The following is a 12814-nucleotide window of genomic DNA, read 5'->3' on the forward strand; positions in this document are numbered from 1 at the left end:
GAGCTACAGTTCATTGATGGAACCATGAATGCCAACATGTACTGTGACATACTGAAGCAGAGCATGATCACCTCTCTTCAGAGACTGGGCCGCAGAGAAGTATTCCAAAATGATAACGACCCCAAACACAGTTCCAAGACAACCACTTCCTTGCTAAAGAAGTTGAGGGTAAAGACGATAGACTTGCCAAGCATGTGTCCATACCTAAACCCTATTGAGCATCTGTGGGGCATCCTCAAATGGAAGGTGGAGGAGTGCAAGTTCTTTAACATCAACCAGCTCCATGATGTTGTCATGCAGGACTGGAAGAGGACTCCAGTGACAACCCGTGAAGCTCTGGTGAACTCCATGTCCAAGAGGGTTAAAGCAGTGCTTCAAAATAATGGTGGCCACACAAAATATTGTCACTTTGGGTCCAATTTGGACATTGTCACTTATGGGTGTACTCACTTTTGTTGCCAGAGGTTTACACATTAATGGCTGTGTGTTGAGTTATTTTGAGGGGACAGCTAATTTAAACTGTTATACAAGCTGTACACTCACTACTTTACATTGTAGCAAAGTGTCATTTCTTCAGTGTTGTTACATGAAAAGATATAATAAAATATTTACAAAAATGTGAGGGGTGTACTCACTTTTGTGAGATACTGTATATATTAGGATCTATGTTGTATAAATATGTGTATTAAAAAAATACAGAAGAAAAAAATGGAAATGTATCATCTAGGAATTCATAAAGAATTTTTAGCTTTGGAGAGAGTAAACTTTGCTTTGGCAACAAGGCAGAGCTACATTTTGGATCTCACACGTTGTCCTTTAATTCTTAAGTAGTTCACCTGCGTAGGCATATGCGGGCACAATGCCATCAAACACAAATATGCACAGCAGTGCCCACACTGTGTTTGTTCACAGGTTTTATTGCATATGAGGTTTTTTATCCTCTGCAGCAATACAATGTGGGCTGTCCCTATTTTCTCTTTTGCAAAAGTGGACCTTTATTTATGGTTTCTAATCCAGCCAAAGAAGATCACAGGTATCACATCACAAAACCTGAACTTTTAAACTTTGGACATCAGACAAAAAAGTATTGCTTCACATTGTATACAGAGTTCATTTCACAAACACACCACACTTTCACAGGACCGCCCCAGGCAGAGTTTGTACCTTGTTTGAATTCAGCTTTTTGTTTATCCAGGTAGTTGAACAACACAGTGCTCCAGGTGTAAAAAACATACTTTTATAGAACCCCACCTTTTAATGTACGGTATGTTCAAACCATCCTCCTCCCATAAGATCTGTATTATACTCCTCAAAACAAAATCAGGAATGTCACACTTGCCCCAAATGCACTCTGCCTGTCAGTAGTACTGTGGCTGCAGAAAAAAATTTCTAATTATATTGACCTATGTGGAACATTCAATGCATCTTCATCCCTATAAAAAGTACGATGCTATCACTGTCTAGATAATGTATTAGCAAGAAAAACTGATGCAATAAGTGGATCATTTGTACCAACCTACATCAATACTGCAATCTCTTTGTTGCCTGTAATCTGCCATATCAATGTGTCTTAAAAAAAAAAAAATCAGTGCTGTGTATGCTGAGAACAAGAAAAACCCTAACACACATTTTGTGATTGTTTACAAAGCTCAACGAGTCATATCGCAGTTGAGCAATCCCTTTGAGTGTTTGCGAAATGCTCTTCAGGATAAAGTTTAGGTGTTCTAATACGTCAGCCAGTGGTACAACCCAGTTATCTCCCATATTATTTTACATGTCATGGATGATGCTTGAGCCCAGCTACAGACTACATTTGGAAATTCCACAGTCCTTGCAGGCATTTCATGCTCTCTAATAGACAAAGATTGCTTTTGGGGATGTTGTTATTTTTGGGATGTGTACATAGTACAAAGAACTATGTAAAACTATCTCTTAGGGCAGTGTTTTTCAACCTTTTTTCAGTCAAGGCACCCTTTAAAATTCCACACAATCTTGAGGCACCCCATTCTAAAATGTAAAAAACTAAACTAATAGTTTTGCATAATATAGCAACATCCACATGCGTTGGACACCCAAAATTAGCGGAGTTTTATTCTTCCAAAGCAAATAATCCTTTGCACACTGGTACTGATTAGTATTCCAATATTTTTCTTCTCTCTCAGTTTCTCTCCCTCAATCAGCTAAAGTGACCCTGGTGCTGAAGAAGAGGGGCAGAGGAGGGCAGGTGGCTGATGTCCTCCTTATTTACTGATGACATAATTAATTGTTAGGACACTGGCGGCTAGAAGGTTGTAATGATGCACAATTAAAACCTGTGGCTTTGTGTAACCATTAGACAGGCTTAATCCACCCACTGACTTGTATAAAGTTTTTTGGCAATTTCTAGGTATTTTGCCAAGGCACCCCTGAAGACACCTGAAGGCTGCCTTAGGGAATTCTGACATGCCTTTAAAGGAGACATGGTAACTACAAGGCTTGTACATCTATCACAATTTTACACAATCAATCAGTTTATATGGCATTGAAGCAAATTAACACTTTATGAATAATTTTAAATCATAGTGGAGCCTTACTTAACTATGTTGGCCAAAAAATATCACAATCCCTGTGAAAAAAGACGGACTGGTTTACCAGAATAAAATAGTTCAATGGACTCTATTGTGAAAGTCACTAGTTGTGTTACTCAAAAATAATTCCACTCAACACTGAAATATCAGAAATTTACTTGAAACCAATAATTCCTGTTTTTGATGCAAAGTCGGAAGTTTTTTAGTGTGTATACCAGTGTACAGAAGGTTACCAATAATACCAATAGCAGATCCAGTTATATTTACCTTGGATAATCCTATAGAGACAGAATCTACTACCTACGAGTCACAAATTGTTGACCAATAATCAACCTACATAGTTACATAGTTACATAGTTAGTGAGGTTGAAAAAAGACATAAGTCCATCCAGTTCAACCTATGATGTGTGTGTGTTTGCTTTTAACCGTACATTGTATACCCCTGTATGTTGTGGTTTTTAAGGTGTCCATCCAATAGTTTTTTGAAACTATCAATGCTCCCTGCTGATACGACTGCTTGTGGAAGAGAATTCCACATCCTTACTGCTCTTACAGTGAAGAACCCCTTACGCACTTTAAGGTTAAACCGCCTTTCCTCAAGTTTTTCTGACAGAACAAGAAATTCCTTTTGGTCATGATGCTTCAGCCCCTGTCATAATGCATACTATGTAAAATCGAGTATCCTAGTAAAAGAATGCATTTCAAACTATCTTGTTCTATGTATTCTATGTTCATTGTAGAATTGGCCTCCTTCATACTCTTGAAGAAGTGAATTTTATTTCCGGGAAATGCTTTGAGTTAAGTCTTCAATCGCTCTGTTGAAAGATAATACATGGTAATGGCATAATTACTTATCTAGTTGTTGCATGTAATAGATATGAGTACTTGAAAAGCAGATAAGTTAGGGACAATTTTAAATATTGAGGCAAATTTGCATTAAAAATCTACACCGTGAGCAATATGCTTTTATGTTATTTTATTATGGTGTCAATCAAAATGGTAATATTTTATTGTGAAGGTTTAGTTGGGTACCAAAAAAGTCCATTTTTATCTTGTATGGCAGAACAAGAAAGCCAGAAACCTGCCCCTGATTTTATCAATCATCATTATCTTTAGACATATACAGTGCTTATATTATGACAGAATTATATACGGAACTGTATTCTTAGCAGTGCCTTTGACTTGAAAAGTAAAAAAGGGAGGTGAAGATTGAACTTGACTTGCCTAGTCTTGTCTAGGTACAGCCTACTTTCTTAGAGAAAATGATTCAATGTTGCAGTTATAAAATAAAGATATTCTTAGCAGATTTCTGTGATAAGATATAATGACAAATGCCACAATATAAAATAGCAGCAGACTTATAGACATGAAGAAATGTCAGTATTAATATTCTTGGCTTTGACTTAATTGATTGATGAGCTTTCTCAAAAATTCAGTTTAACTGATCTATCTTTTTTAATAGAACTTTATCTAAAATGAATATTGAAATAAATCAGATAGACAGGAACGTAAAAAATATGTTCAGTTTTTGCTCAACTGTATATTTTTATGAAAAACAACACCATTTTTAGATTTTGGAATATTTATACATCTATTCCAAGGTTGACATTATGTTACACTATTTTATACCCAAACAGTGAAGCCTTGAAGCTTTTTACCAGGGACAATTTTTATAAACAGCAATAAAAAAAAGGAAACTTACGTAAGCATGAAATGATTAAAGGTCCTTCATTCTGATGCATTGCTGAGAGTTTGGTAAAGACCCTCTACCAAATTAGCTGATGTATCTTGGTTGGGTGTGATTAACAGAATATTCTAGCAAACAGTACAGCGGGCTGGAATCACTTTCACTCTCTGGCTGACTTGAAAAAAGGAAGTACAGTTATATTTTTTGTTTTGTACTTATTTTCTGGGTATGAGACCTCTTTAAAAGCAAAATTGAAAACTTCAGATAATAGTTTAGAAATTAAGGAATAAAATTATTCCTTAAAAAATGTATACTTTTTGTGAGATTTGGCATATCTGTAATCTACTATATAGATTGTTTAAAAAAAAAAAATCTCTTGTTTTGATAAAAAAAAAATATATATATATATATATATGCTGCACCAGGCAGTTTTTAAAGTCAAGTTATTAACCACTTAACCTCTGGAAGGTTTTGCCCTTTACATGACCAGGGCATTTTTAGCTATTCTGACTACACTACTTTAACTGACAATTGCACTGTCACTGTACGCAAATGAAATGGATATCATTTTTTTCACACACAAAGAGCTTGCTTTTGGTGGTATTCGATCACTACTGAGTTTTTTTATCCTATGAATGAAAAGAAATTGAAAAAATAACCAATATTTTCTACTTTTATGTATAAAACATATTCATTAAAAATAAAAAAATCAAATTTCTTCATAAATGTAGACCAACATTTATTGTGCTGCATGTCTTTGGTAAAAAGAATCCCAATAAGTGTAGAAGTGTAGAAAAAATGTGTTTCTGTGAATAATTTCAAAGATTCCTCTGATTGGGAGAAGTGGACAGATGATGTCATGATCTGGGCTACAACTGGCAAAAATGCTATGTTGTCTTTCTTGTAACATTTTTAGCAGTACTCATTGCCCAGATGCCCATTGATCAACATCCTACTTCTACAGGTATTAGCTCATTGTCTTTTTGCCCCTGAATCTGTACAAGGCCTGAAATCAGACTACAATTGGCAATGCTCTTAGGTATACTGCAATAGGGTTTTGTGTTCTTACATGAAAGACTGTGGGGGAGATTTTTTAATCTTTATTTAAAGGTTTGCATCAGAAAATATTTAGGGCCAATTCACACCACATGCAGTCCAGTGTATTTTTTTTCTGCGTCAAAAATGCATGGAAAGTGTGTTTTAGGGTTTCGAAAGGCATGGTTCACACCAGTGCAGTCAGTTCCTGGGCGTTTCAGTTCCAGAAAAAAAGTAAAACATGCTGCATTTTTCACTCACTGGATTGTACTGGAGCATGGTAAAAATGCATAAAAATGCACCTGAATGCACTGGAAGGCATACAAAACGCACCAGACCCCAGTACAGTGAAAAAAAAAACAGGCAAAAAGAAGAACAAAAGCATCTGGAAATGCATCAAGAATGCACCGGAACGTGCATGCAGAAATGCATCTGGAACGGATCTGGAGTGCGTTTTTTGTGGTGTCAACCAACCCTAAAACATTGATACACAACTATCAAATGCATGTTCAAAGTAAGTACAAGGCAATGCTTCAAAAGTAAGGGAGATTTGCTAAAACTGGTGCACATAGAATCAGATGCAGCTGTGCATACTAATCAATCAGCTTCCAGTTTTTATTGTCATATCTTTACTGAATAAGCTGAAGTTAGAAGCTGATTGGTTACTATGCACAGCTGCACCACATTTTGTGTGCACCAGTTTTAGTAAATCTCCCCCTTTATGTCACTTTAAAAGACTGTATTGTTTCTTTTAGCAACAGAAGGGCAGATCATTTGATTAGCTGAAGGGATCCAATGCCCAAGGACAGTACTCTGGTAGCATTTGGGAGGGGCAACTCACAGTAGCTGGGACTTCCAGAGAAGGTGTGTACTATTATGCTCTTACCAAGTTGCCTGCACACATGTTCTGACAGTGGAGGGCCTCTCACTGGCTGAAGATCACTTGCCCAGCTACATTTGGCTTATCAGGTGGGGCCTTTCTGAGTGGCTGATTGTAGAGCTGGTAGACCATTAATGAATTGCAGGCATAAACAATGGGCTATAGGTCACAACCTTTAAATCACTGACAGCATTAGATGCTACAAATGTAAATTAATATTAGACCAAAAAATAAAAACCTTTGGATGTCCACTTTTAATGAAAAATCTCTTTTTAGCATGTATTGTCTGAAATAATACAGTAATCACTATGTGTATGCAGTAGCTATGCTTCTTATAATAGGGAGGATTGGTACATTTATTTGTAGCATTATTTGTAGCATTTGTAGAATGTTTAAATGACTTTATGTATACATTTTCTTGCAAAGATGGCACTGTATACTGGACAGCCAATGTAGATGGCATTGTTAGGGCCTACTGCAAGGGTCTTCAAACTATGGCCCTCCAGCTGCTCAGGAACTACAATTCCCATCATGCCTAGTCATGTCTGTGAATGTCAGAGTTTTACAATGCCTCATGGGATGTGTAGTTCCGCAACAGCTGGAGGGCCGTAGTTTGAGGATCCCTGGCCTACTGTATACTACTCTACTTTCAGTAAATCCATGTTTTACTTTCTTTTGATAGTTATTTTTACTGTTTTTTTCTGTTGAAATATAATATTTTCATGTAACAGTAGCTGTTCCAATATTATGAACTCCAGTTTTCAGATTTACAAATGGTATACATCAGTATGGTTGTGTTTCCTAGTTTTCTTGGTGACAAAATCAAGGTTCTAAACTGATAACTGTTCTTCTAGCTGCAAGGACACAAAGCAGTACTGTCAGTTATGACTATTGCTTTCTTCCCAGCAGATGGGAAAGGTCTATAAAGCTTTGGCTGTGCATTACTGTAATTATTTTCTTATACTTCATCTTATAAATGATCCATGGTACCCCTGTATAGTGAAATGCTGTGCTCACTGTTTTAGTTCTGGGCGTTCATATGTTACCTTTTCTGGACAACTGGCCTGGCTAATGTGTCATGTCTACTATTTCAGTCTACAATCTCAACACCTTACATTAATGCTGATGGATAGCTCTGTAGATAGCCCTAATGCCATCTTTACCAAGTCAGTAGCATGCACTGTGACCTCAATTCTTCATCTCTAATTACTTATCCATCTTTGTAAACAAGGAACACAACATTTTCCATACACTTTAACAAAATGATGGTGAAAAAAGTACCTACCAATAGAATTTAATAGTGGACGTTTTACTGACATTTTACTGAAACAGCATTAGCATCATTATTTTTTTTTTATATATATATTCTGCAGAGGTTAACCACCTGATAATTTCTTTTATATTTTTGTCCCTCTATTGTTCAAATCTCTGTGATTGAGGTCCTGTGTTCACACACCTGCTGTGGCAATTATGAAAGAGTCCCATTCTCCTTGTGTGATTCTGTAATTATTTTAAGTTCGGAATACTCAAAATGCAGCATAGTAGGGAGTTATGGTAGCAAGATCTCATTACTAGAGTATCCAAGACATAAATGAAGCCGGGGCTGACATACTCCATGAAGATTCTTCTATAACTAACTATTAATTTTGGGTGGACTGCCTCTTAAAAGTAATAAAAAGCCTTTCAATACAAAATATAAACTGATAATGGACTAGTTGTTATTTTTTTTTCACAAAGTTGTTATTAAATGTATGTACTTAATGCATAATACATTGATATATGATATAATATTTGAGGTATGGGTAAATGCATACATTTTCCCAGGGTAAGACAAGACCTTTGTTCCAGAATTCACCACCTGCTGAAGATAAGCAAATGTTACTGAACTTGTTGGCTTCTTCAAACTATATGTAACGGAGGGAGCAAATACTTTGTTACTCCACTTTGCAGTGGTTTTAGCAAGGGACAGAACCAAAAAACTCTAGCAGGGAGCTATGCTACTGGAGTTACCAAGAGATAAAGGAAGTGGGAAATTCAGCCTATTAGTGGCCATTCATAATTTAAATAAAAAATAATTTACAGCTCTTTGGGTTATTTAAACCAGGAAAGGGTCACATTTGACCAGAGGCATAGCTTGAAGCTTGTGGGCCCAATGCAAAGGTTGACCTGGAGCCTCCCTATACCACCTGCCTCTTCCACCATATGCCCACTCCCCCCACCAACCCAGTGATGATATGTTCCCTCACCTTCCTGGTAATGACATGCTTTCCCACCTTCCTGGTAATTACATGACCCCCTTCCCCCACCATCTTAATAATGACATGCCACCCATCCCCACAATCCAGGTAATAACATGCTCCCCTCCCCCCTGGTAAGAACATGCCCCCCTGGTAATGACATCCACCCATTAATGACTTCCCCCCCCCCCACACGATCCTGGTAATTACATGGTCCCCTTCACCCATCATCTTGGTAATGACATGACACCCCTCCCCCCACTATCATGGCAATTACATGGCCCACCCTCCCCTTAACCCACCATTATGGTAATGACATGGCCATCCAGCACCATCCCCCCGACCAATACACAAATTGACAAAAAAAATCTGGGGGCCCTGGAGCCTGAAGCCCTTTGGGCCCATCAGGAGGTGTTAAGGGATCTTTTAAATAACTTTTCTGACTGGAAGTGTTGGCAGGCCAGGTGCTGTGGGGGGCAGTGTGTCTGTTCCAAGCTGTTCCCACATGAGAGGACACTCCTCGCAGAGCAGTGTTTCTCTTACCTAAGTTACAGTGGTCCTGTCCCGAATCTCAGGCGGTGCTCTCCAGTCTCCTCCTGCCTTGCTCTGTTCTGTGTGGCAGAGAAGCCACTCACTGTCCCCCTGCCATTGTCAGGACACTGCCAGCAGTGAGCACCAAATTTCCCTGTCCCAGGCTGCTCAATCATGATCCTTGGAGGAAAGTCAGGCACACGTGGCTTTTCTCCAGCCAATGAGAGAGGAGGGAGGGGTGTGGACTGGAGTTTGAGGAGAAGGCAAACTGATAGCTTGGGACTGGATTACAGCGCTTGGATGGGGCCCTGGAAGATACAAGGTGGATCGGACCTGGATTCTGTCTCCTGGATTTTGTTGGAGAAAAATGCAGCATGTAAGATGACAGCAGGGAGCCACAAGCCCCTTGGAGCTAAACACTGGGTTATAATGGCAACCCCTGTGAGCTCTTATCCTAAGCCCATGCTTTTGACACATTTAATATTAAACAGCACTCCTTGAAAAAAGTTTAAATAAACTAGAAAAGGTGCTGCATCTTGGAGTGTAGTGATTCATTTTCTTTTCTGACTGATTTGCTGGAGTGCAATGCACCAGAAAGGCTGAAGGGATTTTGCAGTTCAGTCTGTGGGTGAGCCATTTATACATACCTTCTAGTGGAGCCTGTAGCTGGCCAGCTAAGACCTGTCCTAGGTTGCTAATATGACATATGGCACTTTTCCACTGCAAGTACCGGCTAGTACCGGCTCGGCTCTACTCTGCCCTGCTTGGCCTGGTTTGCTTTTCCACTGCGGTACCGCATGGTACGTGTTGGAACGGTTCGGTACGGTACGGTATAGGTTTGCTTTTCCACTAAAGTAGTACTAAAGTTAAGTGGGTGGGATAACAACGGGGTGGGTGTGATTCTCTGACCAATCAGTGGCTAGTAGTGACTGCATGCAAAGGATTGTGGGATATGGTACCAGTTTGGTACCTGTTGGAACCACAATCGAGTAGGTACTGTTTTTTCAGAGCCGTACCATACCGTACCGTTCGGTTCCATGCAGTGGAAAAGCAAACCTATACCGTACCGTACTGAACCGTTCCGACTCTATACCATGCGGTACCGCAGTGGAAAAGCACAAAAGCGTGCCGAACCGGTACGGTTCCATGCAGTGGAAAAGCGCCATTACATGTACATACAGCTAGACCTGTTAATAACCTTAATACAGTACATATGTTTATATGTGAGAGACAAGAGCAGAGTTATTTACTGTGACTTTATGTTTGGATGTCATATAACAATTGTATATTGTGTTCACAGAAGCAAAAAGAAAATATGCCTTTAAGATTCATTACATGACAGTAAAGGTAAGCTCAGACACAGCAGAATTGAAACCAGAAAGCATAGAGTTAAACTTTTTTACTCATCAGGAGTTTTGACCAATCACAGCCAATCTCACACTGAGCAAGAGTTTTGGCCAATCACAGCCAGCATTACACCCATTTTTGTCTGAGAAATCCCCCAGCACACTAGCTAGAATTCTTTACACCAGAGAGAGGACATCTGGGCAGACACAGGTCCAGTCAGAGTTCAGTTTTATGGAAGCAAGTGGCCAAATATTTCCACCAAACGTCCCTACAAACTTCAAACTCAAATTCAAACTCAAACATCATAGCAAATGTTCCAGCAATAGCAAACAGCAATATAAAGCAAGTAAAACTATTGATTAAGCATCATATATACCTCTCAGAGAGATCATAAAGTGTTTAAACAATTTAAAGTGAGAGTACAGATACTGAAGAGAGAAACATATCCACCATTTTATGTAGAATGACAAGACTGAACAGTTGAACGGCCATTTTGTTATACTTTATTTAACACGTGTTTGTACATGGACTTCTGCTGCAAAAGTGTCAGTGTTATATATGAAGAAAAGTTGAAGTTAATAAAGAAGATACCTTAAGAGTTTGGTGTGCTCTCTAAACCTACTGCTTCCATAGAACAGCGCTAGAGGAATTACAGAGTAATAGACAGTCTGGTTGGATTAAAAAAGTCAGAGATATCAAAATTCTTCAAATGCCACAGCGCATAAGGCACTTCATAGTGCTGCGCCTGCCACAGAGCCACTTCCTAAAAAAAGCTTTATCAAAGTTTTTTTTGCATTGTTGTCAATGATGACATTTAAAAAACTATTCTGTAATAGTTTCCTATAAATCACACTACATAACTTCACACATAGCTATTCCATAACTTTACAAACAGCTAATAAACTTTATGTTTATGCCTAACCTAGTACCAAGAACATTCTTTCTTTGAGAGTTCCTGACATCACATAACTGCATGTCTTGTTCTGAACAGAGTGTTGTAATTTTGTTCTGCAAGGACGTATAAACCAATAATATCTACAAGCATTCATGTGCATGTCTCTCTTCAAATAGAATATAACCAGTGTAACATTCCTTTTTACAAATGAAAAAATGAGAGTTACAATAATTCTGTTCTACCTATATCTTAGACTGAATTAATGGAGTGCACATGCTTCTATTACTTAGCGTATTTATGTATATACTTGTAAATATACAGTATTTACTGTATATACTGTACATTAGTGATGGACGAACATCTGACGGGACGGTTCGCGAACGGTTCATGCAAACTCGCTCAAATGTTGCGGTTCGCGGCGGGTCCCATTCATTTTAATGGCAGGCGAACATGAAAAACCTCCAGGTCATATTTGCAGCCACAAAATACTTACTAGCTGTGCACACATAGTCCCACAACATGGACACTGACATACCAGAAGTATTGCTATTGGAAAAGTTGTCATAAAATGTATATTTTTTTTTCAGGCAAAAAAATTTTTTTTTTTTTCTAAATCAGCCAGAACTGACAGCAGCCGGTAAATACATGTCAAATATATATAGGGTCCATTCATACATCTGTAAAATGGGTCCGCATCTGTTCCACAATTTAGAGGAACATTTACAGAACCATTGATTTTCAATTCCAGTCTGAAAAATTAGGCATTCACAGGATAAAGAAGTAAGTGTTGGCCAGTACAGGCCCAAAAAAATTAGCCAACAAGCATCACCTGACAGCAAAGAACTTTGTATTCTGTGGCTGGAGGCACATTAGGCATTCACAGGATACAGAATTAAGTGTCGGCCATTACAGGCCCCAAAAATTAGCCGACAGATGTTCACCTGACAGCAAAGAACTTTGTATTCTGAGGCTGGAGGCACATTAGGCATTCACAGGATACAGAATTAAGTGTCGGCCATTACAGGCCCCAAAAATTAGCCGACAGGTGTTCACCTGACAGCAAAGAACTTTGTATTCTGAGACTGGAGGCACATTAGGCATTCACAGGATACAGAATTAAGTGTCGGCCATTACAGGCCCCAAAAATTAGCCGACAGGTGTTCACCTGACAGCAAAGAACTTTGTATTCTGTGGCTGGAGGTACATTAGGCATTCACAGGATAAATAAGTGTCGGCCATTACAGGCCCCAAAAATTAGGCATTCAACAGACAAAAAAGGCCTTTTATGCCGCTGTATTTACCTAAGACAGGGACCATGAATTGTTATGGTTAGTGGCAGATATTTGTGGGCTGTCATGAGGAATTTGAATCAAACATGGTCTACTGGTCACATGTGTTGAATTCCTCCGAGATCCATGCTTTATTCATTTTTATAAATGTGAGGTAGTCAACACTGTTGTGAGCTAGGCGAGTGCGCTTATTGGTCACGATCCCCCCTGCTGTATCTGTACATAGGATGACAATAAGCCATACGCTCCATAGAGTTTGGCTTTATGGAAGAGTGGCCAGAAGAAAGCCATTACTTTCAGCAAAAAAAAATGGCACGTTTTGAGTTTGGGAAAAGGCATGTGGGAG

This window comes from Pelophylax lessonae (assembly GCF_965119305.1).
Source record: "Pelophylax lessonae genome assembly, chromosome: 3".
Taxonomy (NCBI): Eukaryota; Metazoa; Chordata; class Amphibia; order Anura; family Ranidae; genus Pelophylax; species Pelophylax lessonae.